The 18,314-nt window shown below is 38.2% G+C and overlaps 1 protein-coding gene across 5 annotated transcripts in view; it reads left to right on the forward strand.

Moving 5' to 3' along the window:
* PALLD (palladin, cytoskeletal associated protein) overlaps nucleotides 1–18,314 on the forward strand; it is a 346,573-nt gene that overhangs the window by 246,153 nt on the left and 82,106 nt on the right. The gene's annotated exons all lie outside the window — the stretch shown is intronic.

Genomic DNA, 18,314 nt, shown 5'->3' on the forward strand with positions numbered 1-18,314 from the left:
AGCTGTACGGCTTGGGAAGAGCAGAGAGGCAAAGGGAGAAAGAATCAAGAGTATAGAAGTAGGTAGAGGTTAGGTGTTCAAGATTATTCTCCAAAAGGTTTCAGAGTAGCAGCCGTGTTAGTCTGTATCCGCAAAAAGAACAGGAGTACTTGTGGCACCTTAGAGACTAACATATTTATTTGAGCATAAGATGTACCCCACAAAAGCTTAGGCTCAAATAAATTTGTTAGTCTCTAAGGTGCCACAAGTACTCCTGTTCTTTCTCCAAAAGGTGAATTTGATATTGTAGTTCATTGTTTTAAATCTTTACTTTTTTAATTTTAGCAAACTATTAAGTCTCCAAGATTAGCTCATCATGAACATAATGCCTCTTGTGGTGGTTCTTCACTTTTTTGTCCTATTTTGATGGGGAAATAACCTTCTAATGATGGGTTTCCTGCTGAATTGTTTTAAATAAGCAATAATTGACTGTGTTGCAGGAATTATCAAGGGGGTAGAGCAATAAAGAAGGGTTGATGGCCCAAAGACATTAATTTCTATTATAAAGTGACGAACACTTCAGGGTGTCACATGTGCAGCACATTGAGTATTTGGTAGACTTGGTTGTCTGTGGTAATCTAATAAATGGCCGTACACACTTGTCTCATTACAAGACTAATCTAGGCTCATGATATGTGCATGTAACTTTATATTCATAAATAACCTTCCACCTTGAAACATTCCAAACTACTTTATAGATAGCATTTCAGTGATGAAGTACACACAGACACACTCTCATTGCATCCGCTTCTGGAGTGGAGTGGGGCTACCACTCCGCAATGACAACACTAAACAATTATTTTTATGGCCGGGAAAGGAATAATACAATATGCATTTAGAAATGGGAAGAACTTGGGTATACATGATATTACCCAAGTTAGAACGTGGCCAGGATACTCAGGCTAATGCCTTTATTCTGCAGAAAACATGATGTGCTCTTTCATGACTCTAAGTGTCAGAATCTCATCCAATATTTTGGGATTTTATGAGATGTAAAAATTATTTACATTTTTTGTCACATTCACCATCAGTATAATAGCAAAGCAATAGAGAAATAAGGTAATTCATGGCTGAGCATTGAAAATGTAATTTCTGGATTACCACAAGAATCACATTTTCTGGAAAATATTTTCTTCCACTTTATTGTCTAGACACTTTATACAGTCACTTCTCGACCTGCTTGAGGCACTCCAACCTGTGCCAAGAGAGGAAGTCTGCATTTCCTTTATTGGATCATAGTGTGAATTTAGAGAATGGTTAATCCTGGAGATTTCCTTCGCCACAAAAGGAAGGGAGTTGAAGAACACTTCCATTTTTCTAAAAGTACAATGGTCTCAATCCAGTGCTGCACCCAGTCTCTGCCTGGTTCCGCAAAATTAAGGGGACCACAAAGTAGCTCAATGCACCTCCCCACTGAGAGAAGATGGGAGGCAGGTTTGACCCTCGGCATAATTTAGATTAGCTTTAAGGCTGCTCTAAACTACCCCCTGGCAGCAGTGTCCTAAATGGGGCCACTCCATTTCCTCCACACCCCTTATGCTGAGGCAGAGGGGGTTAGATAGTGTTAGCTATATGCCTCCTGGGAATTCCTCCTGCACTGGGAAGAGGAAGCCCAATTAGCTGTTTAAAACAGTTCTATGGCTCCTTTGTATCATCAGAACAGCACAAAGGAGCAGCAGTGGGACACAGGATTGTGCCTGATACCTGTTTTCAGAATGGACCCTTTCTACACAATGTTCTAGTAGCAAGCAGGGAAGCCACACTTCTTTTCTTACTGGTTCCTTTCAGGAGATCTTAATCAGGACAAGGCAGTATAAACTTTTCAATACACACTCCAGTTTTGGGAATGTGAAAGAGGTAATTAATCCAAGACCTGAGTCTGTCTATAAAGAGCTACTGTACCATGTTGCCTATGTGCTGCCACAATGGCAACCTAGTTCTAGTAAATGTTCACAATGTGGCATATGTTTCATTAGTCCTAGAGGTTTTGTTCGATGAAAATAATTTCTAGAGAGGCACTCCTTTGTAGACATGATGTGTCAGCCAGCAGAAATGTACAGGAAAGGGTTTTGGTTTTCCTTGGCAAAATCCTTGCATTTTTTCCAAAATGAAGTGTAAAAATAGATTAACTCTCAAAAAAGTTTAAGTAATGTTAACATTGATACTGACCAACAAAAGCCATCAAATTCAAAGTGAAAGCTGACACCATAAGGTCTATACCCTGTTGTGCCTCATATTACAGGACAGGATCTGAGATCCCTGTAAATAATGAGATGGCATGGGGGAGTTAAGGATAGAGCATCCACATTTACTTTAACAACAAGAAGTCCGGTGGCACCTTAAAGACTAACAGATTTATTTGGGCATAAGCTTTCATGGGTAAATAATCCATTTCTTCAGATGCATGGAGTGAAAATTACAGATGCCGGCATTATATACTAACACCTGAAGAGAAGGGAGTTACCTCACAAGTGGAGAAACAGTGTTGACAGGGCCAGTTCGATCAGGGTGGATGTAGTCCACTCCCAATAATAGATGAGGAGGTGTCAATTCCAGGAGAGGCAAAGCTGCTTTTGTAATGAGCAAGCCACTCCCAGTCCCTATTCAAGCCCAAATTAATGGTGTTAAATTTCCAAATGAATTTCAGTTCTGCTGTTTCTCTTTGACGTCTGAACTAAAATTCATATATATACCATGTAACACAGAGAAAAATGAAAGTACATGTGATTTTTTTTCTCTCTTTAGAGAAAAGAAAGAGGATAGAATAAATGTGCATGTATAAATGTACATTCATCTAAACATGTACATATAAAGTATCAGTAAAATCTCTATCTAATTTATGGGGATGATTTGTTTAAAGCAGTTCATCTTTTGTTATTTACATACAAAACTTTTAATGAGTCCAACTTTGGTTAACAGAGCTGATTCACCAAGGCAACACAAAGTTTTGAACAAATTGAAGGAGTGCTTCCTGACACAGAAACTCAGTGGTGCTGTATTTCTTCCAGCCCACCTCACTGTACTTATTTTGGCACTAAAATATAAAGCCTTTGTTTGTAGTGTCTGAAAGTATCAGAAGGGCACCCTGATTTATGACTGTAGTACACAACTACCTAAGATCTAGTGAATTTTCCAGTGAAAGTGGAGCTTTGAAAACCTCAGAGGTGATCATCATTTTTTGTGGATGAGATTTTTCCATGCACTCTTTATATATGTGTTGGTGACATGTACTTCCTGTACTTGTTTTCAGAGGGTTAAATGAGAACATCAGTTTCTTGATAGTTCAGTTACTAGGGCCCAAAAAATCTATTAGCTACAAGAGGATGCCATGGCGCTGCTTTTCTTTAGTGCAGCTCTGACATGTTTAAAAGCAGTAGTTTAAACAACGTTTAATTAAGGCTGTATCTGCAGTGGTTGCCAGGGGTCTTAGTGCATTAGACTGCAAATCTCTGTGACATCCAACTGAAAGGAAAGCACCGATCTCTCAACTACACCATCAAGAAGTTGGTGAACTATCAAGCAAACATGCTAGGTTTTTTCTTTATATAACATTTCTTGCATAGTTTATTTTCAGGAGGGAGTTATGGATTCACTTCTGTGTCTTAGTTTTCACAAAGATGTGTTTCAGAGTATCAGCCATGTTAGTCTGTATCCACAAAAAGAAAAGGAGGACTTGTGGCACCTTAGAGACTAACAAATTTATTTGAGCATAAGCTTTCGTGAGCTACAGCTCACTTCATCGGATGCATTCAGTGTAGCTCACGAAAGCTTATGCTCAAATAAATTTGTTAGTCTCTAAGGTGCCACAAGTCCTCCTTTTCTTTTTACAAAGATGTGTGTTTTGATTGTGGACCAGTTTTGAACTTTTTTGTAAAACTGTTTTAAGCAACAAGAAGATTGGGGTGAGGGAAATCTTTGTTTAGTTTAATTTCCAAAGCCATCGATCCGTTGGCCTTTTTTTGTAGACTGACAACCAGAAGGTCAATTCTGTCAGCTGTGATGCTTTAAAAGTGATGCTGTTAAACACTTGTTTATAGCAGTAGTCATATTATTGAGCGAGAGAATCCTCCAGGGGCATTGACATTCCATGTATTGCTAAACAACACTTCTTGTTTGGGCTATCTGCAGTACAATATCATTTTCCTTAATTTTCCTTTATTTAATGTATTTGTTTTTATTATTTACAAAGTAAAATTATCCTGTGTTTAGCTGAGATTGTGGCAATCTCAATTCAATAGAAATATTAAAATAGTCTTGTCTAGTATGCTTATCATTATAGCATCTCAGATACTCATCCTTGCAATACCCTGTGATGTGGCCATGTGTTACTATCTCCATTTTACAGATGGGGAAACTTGAGACACAGAGATCAGGATCAATATTTCCAGTGGAACTGTGGGCATGCAACACCTCTGAAAATCAGTCCAAGGTACCTTGAGTTGGGCATTCAAAGATAGAGGTATCCAAAATTAATGGACATGATCAAAATATTCAAGTGACCTATCCAACCACATATAGAAGATCTGGATTCTGGCCATTCCATAGACTTCTTGAGTCCCTGCCCAATGCCTTAACCAAAATACTATGCTTTCTCTCTCAAATATAACACTTGTACTCTGAATTTTTCAGATACAAAAGAATTTAGCCATACTCTGGCCCTTTTGAGAGAGATCAAATGATATGCTGTAAAAGGTTTTTGTTTCCTTAGGGGAAAAAAGTCTTAATTTTTAAATCTGTACTAATACTGTAGATCAGCATGTAATATAAAGATAAAGGTGTACCTTTTCTATCCATTTAAAAACAATTATTGAATCCAACTATAAAATGAGACCATGGAAGTTCAAAATATATTGAAATAAAGTTCTGTTGTACTGTGAGTCCCCAGTATGTTGCATGCGGTTCCCATTCTTTTATCTTTAATAGCTTTTGGAATTTCTGCTAGAGCTTTTGAGGTTATTAGCTTAACCTTCTCTTAGTAATTCATCTGGTGTTGCAGGAAAATGATCACTTCCATTTTCTTCTACTTATAAAATTTTTATTTCTAAAATCAAAAGAAAATATACATTTTAATATGTTGTATTTACAGTGTGCTTGAACTTGAAGCATATCCTTGGGGAGAAGGGATTTACAAGAAGAGACATATGGCTATATCCTGCTTTCAGATATGTGCAAATACTGAATTCTATAGGCATGTGCACGCACATTTACCTATGTAGATTGAAAGACCAAAACTATGAGATTAAAACAGTTAAGTATAATATAAAACCGAACTGCCATGTCAAAGGCTTTCTGAAACAAAGAAAGGGCTTTAAATCTGCTATTTATCGGGTTCATTCTGTGGCTATCCATCGGTCACGAGAGGAAAAAAAGATACAAATAATACTCCTCCTACCTCTAAAGATTCCTGGTTCCTTCAATCCCATGACTTTAGACATTAGGGGTCATGATGATATAAGGGTGGCGGGAGAGCAGGAAGTCACAATGTAACAGGAACCTAGTCCAATGAATGCTTTGAAAAGTTAATACCAACATTTTGCACTGAATCCCTTTCAAATAGAAAGCCAGAAAAATGAGCACAACAGTCAGAAAGAAGGATCTCCTTTGCTCTCCACCCACCCACTGCCACCCCCAATTGTGTGGTGGCTTTTTGCACCAGTTGCAGGCAACAGAGCAGTCTTTAAAGTAGCCCACAGTATGCACATTGCAGTAACCAGTCTTGATGTCATAAAGGCCTGCCTAACAGTGATCAGATCATTATATAAGAAACCTGGCCTCAGTGTGGAGACATTTTCAAAAAAACTCAACTCTGGCTACATAGCATCATAGTTAACACCAGATGAAGGGTCTAAGCTAGAATTTGAACAAGTCTGTTTAAAAAAGAAATTAACTCTTTCTAGGATCTGAGCTGTCATTTTAAACGGTCTAGGTTTTTCTACTGATCCCCTTCTCTGTTTTTCGGTGTACCCAATTAGAGTGTGACGCTTCATGGGAGTTAATGTGATCAATGAGAAATTAGCTGGGTATTTCAGTACGTTGGTGGAAAAGTGTCAAGAAGGCGTAAAGACTTAAGAAAAGAAACACATAGCTTGTGGATCTTTGTTTGTTACAGATTGAAGCAGTAACCCACTGTGCTAGTGAATCTATTGTAAGATGGTCTTGTTTCAGAGTAGCAGCTGTGATAGTCTGTATCCGCAAAAACAGGGGTACTCGTGGCACCTTAGAGACTAACACATTTATTAGACCATAAGATTTCGTGGGCTGTAGCCAACAAAAGCTTATGCTCTAATAAATGTGTTAGTCTCTAAGGTGCCACGAGTACCCCTGTTCTTTTTGAAGATGGTCTTGTGTTGCCTTATGAGGACTGAAACATAACTGAGATGGACTGGATTCCTCTCATGTGTTGTCTTTTTCATGATGATTTGCTATAATCTGTGGGCATGGCTTGTTGGTTGTAGGAAGGAAAATCTTTATTGTGATAAATATTTTGGTTCAGAAAAAAATGTTGATGGTTTGGGGGATCAGGGAGGTGGGTTAATGTTACCTGAGCTATTGTTCTACCCTGATGCATCTTACCTTTATAACACACATACATAATCGGTATCTGACAAAGCATATGGACATTGTCTAATTTAAGTTCAAGTGAGAAAAAGTTCAAGCAACTAGTGTTGGAGTAACTTTCTCGCTGAAAGAGAAAATAAATGTACACAGATCAAGATATTCTTTTCTGTTTCTCTCTATTTACACTATGTACATAACTCCTGTCATTGCCTTGAAAACGGATAGTTACCTCTGCAAAGCAGCAGCAAAGCTTACTTAGATTTAACATCACTTTCAGAGCTGTATCAAAACAGTTCTGCTTTCACGGTCCCCACTCACATTTCTTCATGTTTGCTGCTTCTCTCAAGAAACTGCGACATATGACTGCCTCAACTCCACTTCAGACATGTTTACTTTAGTTAGTTAGTTGGTTAGTTAGAAAGACTACATGCTTGAATTGTTACTCGAAATCGCCATCTTTGCATACCTTTCACCATGGGGTTCTGGCTACTGGGCAAGTAGTTTGTTCACATTCTCTGTACCTTGAGGCCTTGTCTACACACACAGTACCTGAAGCTGATCAAGGTTTTTATAGATCTGGCCACAATTTTTCTAAGAGTTGTGCACCGAAAAATGCAGTTTTGGGTCAACCAAAACTATTTGCAAATTTACTGGATAGTTTCTCTCCCCCACCCTCCATTGAGCTAGATTCACCACAGGAGTTAAGTATCATTTTTGGTGGCTACTGGTTATTCTGGGATGGGTCTCTCTCAATTTTTCCTCATGCAGCCATTTGACTTTGTATGAAATGCTTGACTATTCACTGGGCCAGAGAGAGATCATGACTCTTAACCTGGGGGGTAGGGCAATCAGCTGGGAGGGGGGAGACCTGGATTTAAGTCCCTGCTCCAGAGTGGGGATTTGAACCTGGGTGTCCCACATCCCAGGGGAGTGCTTTAACCACTGTGATATTGGATAGAATGGTGGGGTGTGGCTGTTGCACCATCTCATTGTCATCCTCCTCCAGATTTGAGAATTTAGCTCTTCATTTCCTTTACTTTTATTTTTTTAAATAGTTAATGCACAAAGTCTGAATCACATTTTTCCAACTTTTTCACTTCACAAAAAGTTCAAAACATTTTGGTTTCAGTTTGACCCAAAACAAATTTTTAAAAATTTTTCAGAAGTGGCTTTTAATACAGTTATTCGCACAGCTCTAGTTATTAACACTTCCAATGAAGATGAACATCTTTCCTCTTGCATTTGAACATAACTGGATTTTGTAGTACTGCTACAGTGTTGTGCAATTAACATTCTTGCTGGGTACAAACTTCGGAGTTTTCTTTGGTGATTGATTATATCTAAGAATGTGAGGAGCCACTTAGGGACAGCAGAGTTATAATGGATTACCAAAGAGCTCCATCTGCCAGCTGGGTAGAAGACAAGTTTGCAAATAAGACTCTCTATGGTTACGGTAAAACTTTTATTAGGATGAATCAAATAGCTTATGATGTTCTGAGTGCTAATGCCAACCAAGGGAAAAGACACATCCTGTTTACTGAGTAGATTCTGGAATGTACTGAACTGGGGAAACTACATATTTGCACATAGTAATAGTTAAAGTAACACATTCATTGATAAACAGCAGAGAAGAATAGAAATGTAATACCAGTATGCAGAAAGTTGCCTGATCTAGGTCAGATGAAAGTTATGCTCTTTAAAAAAAAAATTATATGAAATATTCTTACAGGGCATCTCTCACTCTTGAAAACATTTCTATCCCTCTATTAAATTCTCCAGTGGTAAGGGTGTGATGTTGATAATAAGAGTCCGCTAATTAAGTTCATAATATAGGTAGTGTTTGAAATCGATTTGTAAAACATGTGAATAAAAATTTTCATCAATGAAAACTGGGTATTTTTTAAAAGTTGCTTGTAATGTTAGAAACCAAACACAACAGCATTGTGCTAGTGAAGTGGTACTCAACATTTTTGATACCAGATTTCCTTTTCCATACTGGGACCCTCCTCCCATAGAGCAGGGTTACAGCTGAGACACACTTTCTATGGGACCATGAAACGTGATGCTCTTCTTGATGCAGAAGGTCCATGCTTTTGGATGGAAATTAAAGTACCTTTGACGTGTTTCTGTAAAAGGATGTGGGTTAAAAGTTATCTTCAATATCTCAATAAATGGCGTGGTGTTGTAGAATGGTGAGCCTTAGGTAACGCAAAACTTGTGGAAAGACTTTAAGGCTTTACTTTTGATAGTTGGTAAAGGTGTTTTTTTCAGCATCCTATGCAAGGGACATGGAAGAGTGCTGTATTTGATTTGGGGTGTTTGGGATGGTGGGCACACACAAATACAAGCAGCTCCCTCTCTCAGTCTGAGAAACAGAGCTTGTGCTGCAGTGTCTAAATCCTGGCCTGGAGGAAGCAGGTGTGAAATGGATTACTGACCACGCTTCACCTTCCTTATCCAATATCAAATGTTGCAGTGTACATTTTTCTGTCATTTAGGTGATGATGCACATTGGTGTCTAACGGTTTAATTGGTGAAACCATGTCAATGTATCTTGAGAAAATAAATTCTGTTTTAATACCGTGTAGGGCTTTTTATGAAAAATGTTAGTCCAGGAGGGTGCTAACTGATGGCTGCTAACAGATAAGTCTAAAAATGTAATTTTAAATGGGAATCATCATCAAGCACCTGTATTTCCAGTGGGGTCCCGCAGGACTGGTTCTTGGCCCTATCCTATTTAATATTTTTATTAATGATATGAAAGAAAATATAAAATCATCACTGTTAAAGTTTTCAGAAAATTGGGGGGAGTTCTAAATAAAGGAGGATAGATCACTGATAAAGAGCAATATGGATCACTAGGTAAACTGCATGCAAGAATACAATATGTGTTTTAATATGGCTAAATGAAAATGTATACATATTGAAACAATGTAGGCCATACTTACAAAATCGGGGATTCTATCCTGGAAATCAGGGACTTTGAAAAAGATTTGGGGGTCATGTGAATAATCAGCTGAATATGAGCTCCAAACATCCTGGCCAAAAGGGCTTGGATGCATAAACCAGGGAATCTCAAATAGGTGTAGAGAGATTATTTTGTCGCTATTTGGCATGGGTGCGACCGCTGCTGGAATACTATATCCAGTTCTGGGGTCCACAATTCAAGAAGGAGGTTGATAAACTGGGGAGGGTTTGGAGAAAAGCCACAAGAGTTATTTTGGGGAAGTTCTCTGGCCTGGGTTGTACTAAAGATCAAATTAGATTATCACAATGGTCCTGTCTGGCCTTGGAATCTATGAAGAGTTCAGAAATCTGTGATTTTTGCTAATCAAATTCTTTCTCAGCCCTCAAGGTACTATCTGCATTTCAGATGGCTGAAGCAAGGCCTGTCTAGTATCATAAATGAATATCCTGTCCTCCATTAATCAAATTAGGGTTACTTTCAATGTTACTTTGCCAGATACATTGGTCTAAAAAAACTAAGGACCATGGAATCAATTGAAGTGTGGGTGTGTTGTGCATGGTGTTCTGCTGGTTTAACCTATGTCTGATGTTTGTTTAAACCAGATTATGTGGCTGGAAATGATGACAGAAGCAATTTAAAAATGTTTAAAGGGTTCTAATAACCTCAGTTTCCCAATCCAAAATAGCCGAAGAAATTTCAAGACTGGCAATACTGAGGCAGTGATGAAGATGCTGATGAAAATTAATAATTGATAATTGATAATAATTGACTAATTGATAAGTCTTGAGCCACAGCCAACTAAACTATATTTGGTAGTATTCATTTGAGAGAAATTGGTTTTTAAGTGCCTTGAACCTGAGCTACTCCACATATAGACCTTTATATTTAAGGTGTATTCCTTATCCTTTTATAGTGGCTGAAAATGGTGAAATCCTGGCCCGGTTGAATCTTTGGGAGTTTTGCCATTGACCACAATAGGACCAGGATTTCACCCAAGATCTTTGGTAATTCTGTTTAATAATGACAGCTGTATGTGGTGACATTTTTCTAGCCATTTCTCATTTGTGCCTTTGGTGACAAAATGTCTGTCACAGTTTCATTTATTTTGGTCTCAGTCTGTCCTATGTGAATGTTGAAAAACAGAATACACTCACTTTACTAGCTTTCTCTAGGTCCTAAGTACTTGGCAGAAATTTTTACTGTCTCTTTAATATTTTCCCCTTAAAGGCAAACAATCAAATTGTTGAATAACAGTAGTAAAATGAGAATTTCAAACACTGTGAACTATGAAAGGAAAAGAAGGTGTTTGAATGTCACAGTGAAATTGAAGTATTATTTTTGTAAACGTACACTGGTCCCAGAATGTTCCAGATTACAGAAAGGCCTTTGTGGCATTTAGCTAAAGCATGTGATTTTTTTTTTAAATTATCCAATGGGAATAAACTACTACCTTTGATTTTTTTTAAAAAACAAAGGGATTGAAAACCTCCTCATCTCAAGAAGTCAAAAGAAATCTGGAGACTTGAGGACAATGTCCTGGATTGAGGAATATAAGTGAATATCAAAATCAGGTTATGATGAACAAGTGGAGCTGAATTCCAGCATTTTCACAGGATGTTAGCACCAAAGGAGCTACATCTACTGAAACTCAGAGAATCTATATGTTATCCTATATCTACAGTATCAATGTAAAGACCCTGCATTTGGACCTATTGTACCAATGTTAACCCTTTGCTCCTCAGATAATGAAGCAATACCTTCAAACAGCTGAGAGGGTTTGCATGGCTGATTTTGCTTTTGGAAAATTACATTTATTTGTTGCAATAGCATAAATGCAAATAGCTGTCACTAATTAGAAAAAAACATGCTTACATCTACTACGTAATTAATTCTGAAAGCATGAACATCACTTTATTAATGTAGAGGTACCTTGTTAGGGATGGAGAATGCTGGTGCTGTATTTTGTGCATATACATAACTGAGAGCTCACTGTTGCTCCTACTGAAAGCAATAGTAGTTCTGCCATTTCTTTCAACGGGGGTTAAATTGATTTCTTTCTCTTTCATATGATTGAGACTGAAGCAAGAGATCTGTCATTCATCTCCATTATTTATCTGTTACTGTACACAACGGCAAGCGCTCATTCAGATTTGTGTATATGAAGTTAATGCTTGTGAAAGATGCCAGAGTAACACCTCTGAAATCAAAATAACCTATCCACAGAGCAGATAGTGGCAGTGAAAGATTTCCCACACTGTCCTGCTGTTATGCCTCAATTTGCACATGGAGAGATCACTTCTAGGGGTGACAGTTTCTGTCTTCTCTGCTGAGTCTGCAAAGACAGGTGCCAGGGTGATGGTATTTTTAGCTGTTGAGGCCACTCTTCTGGGAACTGAACGGAGAGTGACTCAGTTCACATAGGGTACCAAACATTCAGCAGACGTTTGCCACTTCTGTCACTACTTACTGCATTTAAACTGGTGATCTAGAGTGAAGCAATTCACATCCCATTACCAAAACAGGTGCCATCCTTACCATTTGAGTAATCACAAGTTAACAAGATATTTGAATTCAACTGCAAGCTTGCTCCAAAAGCAACAGGTGAAATGTGGAAAGTATTCTTAAAATAAATTATTGCACTTTTAGGTCCAAATTTTCAAACTTGTGTGAGGAAAGTTAGGCACCTGTATAACCAGCCTGATTTTAAGAGATGTAGATTACCTAATGCTCCCACTGTATAACTTCAGTGGCAGATGCATGTGCTCTGAAAATCAAACTACTGATTTAGGTTTTGCATTGCACTAGTTTTTGCATTGCATTAGGTTTTGCATTGCACAAGTTCAGAAAATGTTGGCATTTCCCTTTTATATGACACTATAAAATGATGATAAATGTGACACAACTCTGTCCAGCTAGAGTATAGGTCAGATGACCGTTCCTTTTCTGGCTGCTATATATAGTAAACTAACTTGTGTAATACATTGTTAAAATAGATGAGAGAGAGAGAGAGAGAGAATGTCAGTTGAATTTTTTCCATTAAAGTTCATTTTAACAGATGTTTTCTCTGTTTCCACAATGACAACGTACCATGGGACAATACTTGAAACTCAACAGGGAACTGAAACAACAACTTACTAAACAGCAATTGCGTCATCCAGTGATCGTCAACTATTTAGGTCAAGTTTTATTGCAATTTTCATTTGATTTAGTGTTTGCTATAAAGACAGTTGCATTGTTGTTATTTACATCTATGGTTTGAGTTTAAAACTATTCTCCTTTCTAGTCCCTGGAAAGGAGGTCCAGGTACTGATTGGAAACAATTTAAAAAAAAAAGTCTTCTAAAAAATAAGCACTGACTGTGGCTATTAGCTCTATGTGTATAGTTTTGGGATGAAGAAAACAAATTTTTCAATACTGAGCTAATTTCATTCATCAGTGGAATTACACCAAGGATGAAGTTGGCCCTGTGAACATTTTTCCTTATAGGTTTGTTATTCTGACAGTTAAGCCACAAATTAAGTCAAACATCCTCATTTTCAATTAACCTGGTTAACCAGCCACAAAGATTCTTCATCAGATGCCTTCAGGTGGGATCAGTAAATAATACAATTAAAAATCACTTCTCTTTGCTGTGATTTCAGTTTCTGTAAATTTTCAAAGCATAGTATGTAGCACAATTCCCATTAAAGACATTGGGAGTCATTCAGTTAAATCATTGCAAGGCCCTTTAGCAAAGATAATGGCCTACTCTGGCTTTTCATGCTCCCGTGGGTAAGCTTTCTGCATGGCACTGAGTAGATACATGTTCACTCTGGATGAAATGCTATGCAAACAAAATAAATTACTGAATGCCGTAATTGATCTGCAGTAAAATGAATGTACATCATCTGGCCTTAGTAAAAATAATTAATAATAATACCAACAACATAGCACTTTACGAGCATTAACTAATTTATTTTCATAATAACCTAGTGTTGTAGATTAGGTGGTGGTTGTTTATTGATTGAGAATCTGAAGCAGAAAGGTTTGTCTCTCCCAAGACCACAGAAAGTCAGTATCAAACCCAGGATAAGAGCATAATGTTTTTGGCTCCTAGTCTAGTGTTCAGACCACTAGATCATGACTCTCTGTACTCCGATTAAACACTCTTGCTCTGCTGAAATTTGTGTAAAGTCTAAAGTGATTTTTCAATGCTGTACTAATGCTCCAGCATTGAGAAAGTAATGAGAGTAAGATTACCAGGCCCTTGCCATTGCTCTTCTAATTAAAACATCGCCCTTATATGATGAACCTTACTGAGAACTAAGTGGGCACCTTTGAGCGTTTAAAGCAAGATGTTAACTTGCAGGGAGGCTTCCTATTAAGGAAGAGTGATGTAATGTCAGTGGAACACTGCCAGCTTCTCTCCACTCATTTTATTTATATTAGCTGCATACCAGAGGAAAATGCCCCACAAAACATGAGTGCTGTTTGCTATATTTAGCCAGGCCATCTTAGAAATACCAGGAGGTTCTGTTTCTATGCGATGGAAATAATTATAAAAAAGATTTTCAGGGCATCTTATTTCAATAAAACAGGTTTGAGCGAGTGTGAAAGTGAAAACCCTATGTTACAAGACAAGTTCCTGAGACACAGAACAACTCTGGGGTACCATCTATTATTTATTTTTTGGACAGGAGTTTTGCCTGTACTCCTGTACTGAAAAGCAATGTTTAAGATTAACATTTTAATTTAACGGTATTACTGGGATACATATTTTTATCTGCCAGTAATAGAAACAACATGAATAGATACGATCTTAGTAGATTTAAAATATTATAGATAGAATATAAATGTCCTACCACTTAGCTTATGTAGCTAAAACAGAAACTTCATCTATATACCCAAATACAGTAATCTAATCTGACGTGTTTATATGTCCCTAATATGATGCATCTTTTGGTGATGTATAAAGTTAACCTATCATTAATCTGTGTCCCTCAAATATATTGTCCTGATTATCTTCTCTGTGGTTTTGTTAAACTACTGAAGTCCTCCATTTAATGAGCTACGGGATTCTTTTTTTTCTGGCTTTTTGTTTGTTATATGTACTCTAGTTGATGGCATTGATAGATAATCACAAGATTTCTTCCCAACTCTAACAATGTTGCTGCATGCTGCTGCTAACCAATTTTCTATTAATTTCACACCCAGATGGTGACCTTAGCTGGGTGGGTGGTCTATGAAACCATTGAGCCTCCATGCCACTCATTCTGCCCAAAGGAACATTCCTCATCTAAAATAGCTGGGCGTACATTGGTTTGCTACAATGAGGAAACTGTTTTCTCAAGTCAGTTAATTATGTATTCGGTGTTTGTAGCTGTGTTGGTCCTAGGATATTAGAGAGACACGGTGGATGAGGTAATATGTTTTACTAGACCAACTTCTGTTAGTGAGAAAGATAAGCTCTCAAGCGGTCACAGAGCTGAAGACCTGAAGAAGAGCACTGTGTAAGGTCAAAAGCTGGTCTCTCAATTAATTATCTGATGCATAACACAATTCACATCAGTTACTTACGTGGCATATAGGAAGGAGTTTTTTATTAATACATCTAAATGAACCCATTATTTGAATAACTTGCTGAGAATCACCCCAGTGTGATTGTGAAGCAATGTGATATACTGCTATAGTTCAAAGAATTGGTTCAAGAGCTACCAGATGATTTCTCAGATCTGGGTTCATGAGGTTTGGATATGTCTGAGATAGTGTAGTTAGGTTTCAAGGAAAGGGTGAACAGCTGTCTGAACATCTTCCTGTTAATCATTTTAGAGTGAACCCTTGGTGGTGGTTTCTGAGAAAGCTACATTGTGTTAGTCTTCTGGTCAGAAGTAGGGCAAAATGGCAGCAAGACCCTTGTGGCACAAGGAAAATAAAAACACAGTGATCAGTTAGGACTATTGCAAATCAAGTTTCGTGTTTCTCTTCACATCTGGAAAGTGTTTTAGAACTGTGGAACTGCTTAATATACATAGAAGGTGTTCCAACTGTGATAGCAAGTTACTGTAGCACATTTCCAAGTGTGTTGAAGATCTTTTCCCACTCAGTCATTCTAAGTAATTCATTAGGGAAGTGGATCGTGCTGCTAAATAATGACGAGAGAATATTTTAGGTCAACTAGAGGTCAAAAACATTTCCTCTAATTAGAAGTATGGTAATCAATCTGTGTTTTCCCTTTTTGTAGAATTCTTGTTGATTTTAAATACCAAAATTCAATTGTAAGAGAAAGTGGGGGTAAAAATGTTCCCATGTTCTTCAGATGGTATTTCTTAGAACCAGGCTCCAGAGGACCAAATATCTCCCCCAGGATAAAACAGCAGACATAACTAATATATGAAGTATTGCATGGACAGTGAGGATGATGTGCTAACACTTCTCATTTGGCACATTTTTTTTCTTAATTTAACTAGACAAAAATAGGGTTTTTGGCATTTTAATATTCTTGAATCACTCTTTGAATATTTCTGGATTGATTTACTCTCTGGTGTTTTCAAAAATGATCTAAAAATGGCCTCAAATAGCACTTTCTTTAGGGCGTGAGAATACAATTAATGTGACAAGTCTTAGTGTATGGACTCATTAGAATCCTGTCATGCAAAATAGAAGAAGTGTGGAGAAATAAATGTAGTTGCAACCGAACAAAAATACTTATCAGTGCAATTTGTCATCAAAGTTGGGTGTCCGAACACACTTCAGGATGTACAACTGAACTCATTATGGAAGACAACTGCTTCTTCGCCTTTCCTTATATTATCCTCTCTACTGTAAGAACAATAGTTAATGATCTATTGTACACAGCTGAAAGCATTAGATCTGCTGTCAACAGCACCCTTACTCTTCAAGGTGTACGCTTCCCCCCATTTCTCTGTGATTTTTTCTGGTGCCTTTCTCTTGATTTTTTTTTCCTGTTCCACATAAAATTATCAGAATACCACTATATGGAGGGATGGACAAACCAGTTTTGAACTGCTCTGAATTTTAGTTTAGCTCAAACCAACCCAACTCTAAAACTTCTTTTAAGGTTAAAATAAAGTTCAGCTAATTTTTAAAGTTTCCAGAGTACCACTGGAAAGGGCAGAAGGTGATTTGGTGCTTATCCATTTGCACACATGGAGGAAGGACATTGTCATCCATGCTAGCCCTCACTCTGGTACAGCCCCAGAACTTCTTTAGTCTCGTCTTCTGTATCCTGCAAACCTAAAATTCCATTTTCAGTGTAGACGCGTGGGCTGCTAATCAAAGTGCAGTTTTGTAAAGTTCTTCTGTTCTCTGTCTCAGCTATTTATAAGGTGGTAGGCAACTGCTGAGAGTAACTGTCATGGCATTTAAAGAGAGGATGTGCATCTATGAATAGAAGACCATGGCTTCACTACAAAAAGGTGTGTTTTTACATCATCAGCTTTCCTGTTGTAAATCCTAATGGAGACAAGGCACAGCTAGTTTCTACCTTGATTTAAGTAGTCTAAGTCAAACCTGTATCAACTGAGGTTTACCTCACCTGGCTACACTATGGTAAAACCTAGCTGTACCTTGTCTCCACTAGGATTTACATCAAGAGAGACCTCTTGAGTTATGATCATGCTTTTTGGAGTAAAGATAAAGTCCAATATACTGTCTCTGAGAGCAATATCAGATGCTTCAGAGGAAGGTACAAAAAACTCAGTAATAGGCTCCATAGATGTGGATTGTTCTTTCTTCATAATCCCTGTCAGATCATGGTTGGAATATGCCTTGAAGCATGAGTTTAATAATTTATAATTAAAAAAAAGCCTCTTACAAAACACCTTTCACACTGTCAAGCTCAAGGCTAATAAAACTGGGCTTGTGGGTTTTGGGTTTTGAGGGGGGGGCATGTTAATAGAATTATAGAAATCAGCTATTTTCATACTAGATTATAAAGTCCACTCCTTGTAATGCAAAATTGTTCCATCCAGCATGTTAGAGTAATGGGGGGAATGCTGTTCATTATTTTTTCCAATATTTATAGTTTTGCAGCTTTCTTTAAAAGCATCCCATGAACAGGATTATTGCCCAGAAATCACTGAAAAGGAGTAAGAACATAATTAAGGCTAAGATTTAGTCATAGGTATTTTTAGTAAAAGTCATGGATAGGTCAGGCAGTAAGCAAAAATTCACTGTCCGTGACCTGTCCATGACTTGTCCTATACACCCCTGACTAAATCTCGGGTGCTCTGGAGTGGGGGTTCTGGGGGTACCACTGGTGCTCTGGGGCAGCCTGGGGAGCACACATCCCAGGACTGCCACTGGTGCTTGAGGGGGCAGGCAAAGCCTGAGACCACTGCTAGTGCTGGGGGGAGAGGGCTGCAGGCCGAGACTGCTGCTGCTGTTCTGGAGGGCGGGTGGGCGCACTGGCTTAAGAAAGCCCCAGCAGTGGCTGGTGCGGCTGTCCCGCCTGAGCTGCTCGGGTGGCCTTGGGGTCAGCCGCACCAGCCACCACTGCAGAAGTCATGGAGATCCTGGAAAGAGATGGAGATCCTGGAATCTGTGACCTCCATGACAGACTCACAGCCTTAAACATAATTTAACACAAATGTATAGCCTGTCCCTCTTGTGCTAAAATAAACACTTCTGGGGTGTGTGTGTGTTTGTACTTTGTCTAGTCCATTTTTAAAATGTTTCCAGGTCATGTGGCTTACCTGAGAGCTTTACACCAGCTGGATAGCTCAAGGGGATAAGCACTGGTCCTTTGAAC

This window comes from Natator depressus, chromosome 4 (assembly GCF_965152275.1).
Source record: "Natator depressus isolate rNatDep1 chromosome 4, rNatDep2.hap1, whole genome shotgun sequence".
NCBI classification, from domain to species: domain Eukaryota; kingdom Metazoa; phylum Chordata; order Testudines; family Cheloniidae; genus Natator; species Natator depressus.